The 6,000-nt window shown below is 36.6% G+C and overlaps 1 protein-coding gene across 1 annotated transcript in view; it reads left to right on the top strand.

The window, feature by feature from the left end:
* The first annotated feature begins 651 nt into the window (after positions 1-651).
* Positions 652-6,000, top strand: part of KIF24 (kinesin family member 24) — a 34,524-nt gene continuing 29,175 nt past the window's right edge. The window contains exon 1 of the mRNA XM_014952502.1: positions 652-659. The gene's annotated coding sequence lies outside the window, so the exon portion shown is untranslated. The remainder of the gene's footprint in view (positions 660-6,000) is intronic.

Below are 6,000 nucleotides of genomic sequence, written 5' to 3'. Positions count from 1 at the left end.
AAAAGCATTCCCTGCTCTCTGATTACTTTTACTATGCAGAAACTATAGGTGGTTAATTGTTAGTAGTATTCAGCTTGTTCCTTGGATCTTCAAAACAGGCTACTACCACACTTGTTCCAGTGAGCAACAGACTGTTTAATACCATGTTGTGTACGTGCACGAGGAGTTGTAATCCTATGATCTTACAAAGGGATCTGCTGCAACGTCAAACACTGTTCCATAGATCCCTAGCTACTGCATGAAACTAAAATTACGAACTCGTGTTACAGTACAGATTATCCCTTATTACGGGAGCTTGTGTTTATAAAAGTGCAACCGCACCCTGACCCTGTTCTTCAGAGGAATACCCTAGTTTCCAAGGAATGGGGTCAGAATGATTAAAGGTAAAGCATTTTGTGTGGTGCTCTGGAAAAGCAAATTAGCCATTCACATCTGGAGGGCTAAATCTGATTTGGCTTTTACGCGGTGAAAAAACGGCTTAATGTTCAGATGAATAAGAAGAAATAAAGATGGAGGACTGGTGATGTGAGTTAATAAGTCTCCCTTTTCTCTGTTGTAGGTTTGTTCTAGTCTTCTGCTTCTGTACTTCAAAAAGCAGCAAACACTTTGACACCGACGGAGCCTATTCTGAAGACTTGTTTGCGGTGACGTGGTTACAAGTAAGGAGCACAATACGCTGTACTTACAGTTGTGGTCAGGGAAGGAAGCATACCTACCTGCTACATGCCTTTACAAATTTTGTAAATTCTTAACTTCTGTTTTTGTAAGGTACCTGTAAAGCGAAATGATTTACGTAATACAAAGTGATAGGCAGGAAAACAAGGTGCTGTTTGGTTTTGTACACTGATAAGCAATTACTACACTTATCAGATGCCCTTGAAAATTGTTGCTAATGAAATTACTTAATTATCAGAGTTCACGATTCAGAATTATTCTCTCTAGATTATTTGCAGGATTAAAAGTAGAGTTGCATTAGTTTGTCTTTGAAGGGGTGCCACATAAGATTTCTTCACTTTGCCATGACTAAATTTCCCTGGTTTAATATACAGATATAGTGATATTTGTGTCATGTCTCAGTGGTGACACTCAGGATTGTGAGTGGCAGTCAGCTAAAATTACCAGGTAAATATGATTGAGCTACATTGGAAATAGAGGGCACATGAGTGTTATTCAAGTGAATGGTGCACTGAGATCTTTAATATATCAGAGGTTAATAAGGATCAAGATGTAGTGGTCTAAGGCTGCTTTATTCTTAAAATAGTCTACGTAGGGATTTTACGTGATTTATTTTATGCACGGGACTGACACTCACTGAGTATCTTTGAAGGCTAGCCTCTTCTCCACTTTGAAAAGTGCATTGAGAATGAAAAGGTCTGTGTAAGAGCTAATTAATAAATAAAAGCATTTTAAAATGGAGGGTCAGCTCCTAGAGCATAATTTTGTGGTAAGTTAATTTCCTTCAGAAATGTAAAATGTAACCACTCATTTCTGCTATTTATGCCTGACTTTTCTTTTTTCCCCAGCTTTATGACCTTTAAAAATCCTCTATTACTGCAACAGAGGAGGACGTCTCTGATGACAAGCTGGGATCTTAGTCTGTGCTTTGAGTTGTTCCCTTTATATAAAATTCTAATGCTTTTTCACAACAAGCACTTACCCGTTACCAGCATCTGGCAGCCTTTTAAGATCTTTGCAATTCCTTGCATAAGAAATGAGTTGTAGAGAACTCAGGTTTGCTACATAAAGGTGAGGGGCTGACTTTTTCAGACATCCCAGGTGTTCCAGCAGGAAGGTGTATGTATCACCACTAACTGTTTCACCCTCGCTGCTGGCTTGTGTAAGTAAAGCTGGTCGGTGAAGATGCTCTGGACTTCGTTGACTTCACTGTTTCACTGACCAGCCTTGGCGTCTTTTTGTCAGTGGCAAAGCAGGTCCCTTGTTTGAGAAGGTGGTGAGAATTTCAAAGTGAAGCTGAGTCTTTCTGCCAGCTAAAGTGAGAAGATCAACCACTGAACAGCGAAGAATTCTAAACAATGTTGTAATAGAGACTGGGTGAAAAGTTTTACTTAGGGCCTGGGACTATCTGACCTTATAACTGAGTGCTCATGGAAAATTATGCCTCTGTACTCAAACCTATGTTTTATCCAACCATTTTAAGAAGTCCTAGGCTTTTGTTTCAATCCTCTTTACAGTGAAGCCACCCAGAGCTTTGCAGGGAACAAGACCTGGGCTTTGTTATGAAACTAGTACACTGAAAAATGTTATATTTTTCTGTCCCAGCACACAATGTTGGCTGTTATTCATTCTAAAAAAGTAAAAGTCTTCTCTTTTTTTGCCAGAAGATGGCATTGTCATTAACAGTTTAGGATTCTTGAAAACCTACTAATGCTCCTCGTATTTCTTTACAAAGACAGTTTATTTTGAAGAATTATGTATCTGTTTTAGAAACAGTGTCTTCAGGCACAAAGGACTGTGCAGTGTTGGAGAAATTAAAGTATTCTTTTAGTGAGGAGAAAAGCACTCCTTTTAGAGCATCGCCCATTATAAGGCTGGAAGGTTTTCACTGATGGCTGCAGTTTCCCCTGATTTGTCTTGCATATGAAACAACAGATCTTTTAGAAAACTGCCTACTCTTGAGTTTTAAAGTAATCAGAAATGCTGGAATCCATACCCATTATATTTCCTTATTTTTTTCCCCATGGTTAATTAATTTGTTTCTCCTTTATTACTCAGTTCAGTTTTCCTGGGTTGTGAAGTTGCTGTTCTATGAATGGAGAGACACTGGAGTTGTCTCCTGAAACCACTTAGATCCAGTAAGATTTATTTTATCCGGGGAAGCAGAAGCAGTTAAATTACTTCCCAGCCCAGCTCTCATTAAGAAGCTATTTAGCTGCTTTCACATGGCACAGAGCCTTAGCCAATAAGCTGTGCAGAGCTGCTTATATGTCTCAGTACTAACCTTCCCTTATGCTCTGTGGTACCTATATTACTTGGATTTTCTGTATTTTGAGAAACTTAGTCCCTTGTTGCCCCAGATAATACAAATCTGCCTGTACAGTCATTTCTATCTATTTAAATATTTTTTGTTTAATTTTTAATTTGAACCTTGAGCTTAACATTCTTAGTTCTCTCCCTTTGTATGGTGTTCTTGTTTTAGGAAGAGATTCAATTTATTTTTTTTCCTTTTTATCCACTTTTCTCTCTCCTGTGCTCAACATTATCATTCAAAAAGGGGTTATCACTGAATTAGTTCTTGCACTGGTCTTTGGCTACTCTGTATTTAACTTAAGTTTATATAAAGATGTAAGTGTAATCTAGGATACAGAATGAGAATAGGTGAAAGAAATTTGCTGGATTCTCTTACTTTTTACCAGATACTTAGTACTTTGAGAATGATGTCTCAGCTTTGTGTTCTAGCTACTCCTTTCATGAAACAAAACAAGTTTCACATGGCACCGCATGCAGACTATTACACAGGTCCTGTACTGGTTTTGTATTTAAAGATACCTAATGTAAGATAGGCATTTTTTCAAAAACATAACCATTCTTTAAATGAAGACTGAAGTTCCTGTGGAATTTTATCTGTTAGAGAAGTTGGCAAATTGTGAACCCTTGTGAAAACCCTTGCACTTGTGTCATAGTTAGCCTCCGTGATCTTTGGGTTTGCTATCCTCTCTGTCAATTTTGATTTCCACCTCCCAGGATCTAATAATCTCTGTAGTGGTGCTGACTTTACCTCAAGATTCAGAATTGCATTACATACACATTAAATAAGTCCACCTACGCACCAATGTTTTTGCCTTGAAGTTTGTTACTGATTAATCTCATAATTTCTTTATGTCTAGGAACTGTCTACAGCTTAGACTCTAGCTTCTAAGTAATTGTAGATATCCTCTACTGCACCTTTTGGGCTATATAATATCTTATACAATCAGCACTTTCATTTAATCTTTATTCATTTGTTGTTATTATTTCAATATAATGTTTTAATAATATGGAATAAAATTTGGGAGTGCTTTTTGGTGACTTTATTTTATTATATAATGCTATTGTAAGGATGCTTGAAAATCCTGGCAAAGAATTCACCCTAAATTACAGAAAGGGGAACTTTTTCTTAAATAACTTGGTTTTGTTGCATGTTATTGAAACCTCCAAACATGAGTAAGAACTGTGTTTGCTAAAGTCCTAGACTCAACAAAGATATAAGAAGGCAGTGGGCAACAGATACTTGAAGTGCTATCGTTTTTCCATTTTATGGAACAAGTAAAAATATCTGCAGATATTAATCCATCTGGATACAGACAGCTGCACAATGCATTGCTAGGGAGACACAAGTGAAGGACTTGAGGGTTTTTTGGCATACCTTTCAGTGTAGCTTGTTGCTTTTTTGGGTTTCCCAAGAATGCAAGTACGGCGTTCCAGTAGCATATATAGATTTAGAGAAATTCTGTATTTCAGATTTTGCAGAGTGTTTTGGTTATTCTGTCAAGGACACTTAGAAATGCTCACAAGATTCATGACACCAATAAGCTGTGCAGAGCTGCTTATATGTCTCAGTACTAACCTTCCCTTATGCTCTGTGGTACCTATATTACTTGGATTTTCTGTATTTTGAGAAACTTAGTCCCTTGTTGCCCCAGATAATACAAATCTGCCTGTACAGTCATTTCTATCTATTTAAATATTTTTTGTTTAATTTTTAATTTGAACCTTGAGCTTAACATTCTTAGTTCTCTCCCTTTGTATGGTGTTCTTGTTTTAGGAAGAGATTCAATTTATTTTTTTTCCTTTTTATCCACTTTTCTCTCTCCTGTGCTCAACATTATCATTCAAAAAGGGGTTATCACTGAATTAGTTCTTGCACTGGTCTTTGGCTACTCTGTATTTAACTTAAGTTTATATAAAGATGTGAGTGTAATCTAGGATACAGAATGAGAATAGGTGAAAGAAATTTGCTGGATTCTCTTACTTTTTACCAGATACTTAGTACTTTGAGAATGATGTCTCAGCTTTGTGTTCTAGCTACTCCTTTCATGAAACAAAACAAGTTTCACATGGCACCGCATGCAGACTATTACACAGGTCCTGTACTGGTTTTGTATTTAAAGATACCTAATGTAAGATAGGCATTTTTTCAAAAACATAACCATTCTTTAAATGAAGACTGAAGTTCCTGTGGAATTTTATCTGTTAGAGAAGTTGGCAAATTGTGAACCCTTGTGAAAACCCTTGCACTTGTGTCATAGTTAGCCTCCGTGATCTTTGGGTTTGCTATCCTCTCTGTCAATTTTGATTTCCACCTCCCAGGATCTAATAATCTCTGTAGTGGTGCTGACTTTACCTCAAGATTCAGAATTGCATTACATACACATTAAATAAGTCCACCTACGCACCAATGTTTTTGCCTTGAAGTTTGTTACTGATTAATCTCATAATTTCTTTATGTCTAGGAACTGTCTACAGCTTAGACTCTAGCTTCTAAGTAATTGTAGATATCCTCTACTGCACCTTTTGGGCTATATAATATCTTATACAATCAGCACTTTCATTTAATCTTTATTCATTTGTTGTTATTATTTCAATATAATGTTTTAATAATATGGAATAAAATTTGGGAGTGCTTTTTGGTGACTTTATTTTATTATATAATGCTATTGTAAGGATGCTTGAAAATCCTGGCAAAGAATTCACCCTAAATTACAGAAAGGGGAACTTTTTCTTAAATAACTTGGTTTTGTTGCATGTTATTGAAACCTCCAAACATGAGTAAGAACTGTGTTTGCTAAAGTCCTAGACTCAACAAAGATATAAGAAGGCAGTGGGCAACAGATACTTGAAGTGCTATCGTTTTTCCATTTTATGGAACAAGTAAAAATATCTGCAGATATTAATCCATCTGGATACAGACAGCTGCACAATGCATTGCTAGGGAGACACAAGTGAAGGACTTGAGGGTTTTTTGGCATACCTTTCAGTGTAGCTTGTTGCTTTTTTGGGTTT

The sequence above is a fragment of the Calidris pugnax genome, unplaced genomic scaffold, assembly GCF_001431845.1.
Source record: "Calidris pugnax isolate Ruff unplaced genomic scaffold, ASM143184v1 scaffold220, whole genome shotgun sequence".
Lineage (NCBI taxonomy): Eukaryota > Metazoa > Chordata > Aves > Charadriiformes > Scolopacidae > Calidris > Calidris pugnax.
This window is presented reverse-complemented; position numbering and strand designations above follow the sequence as displayed.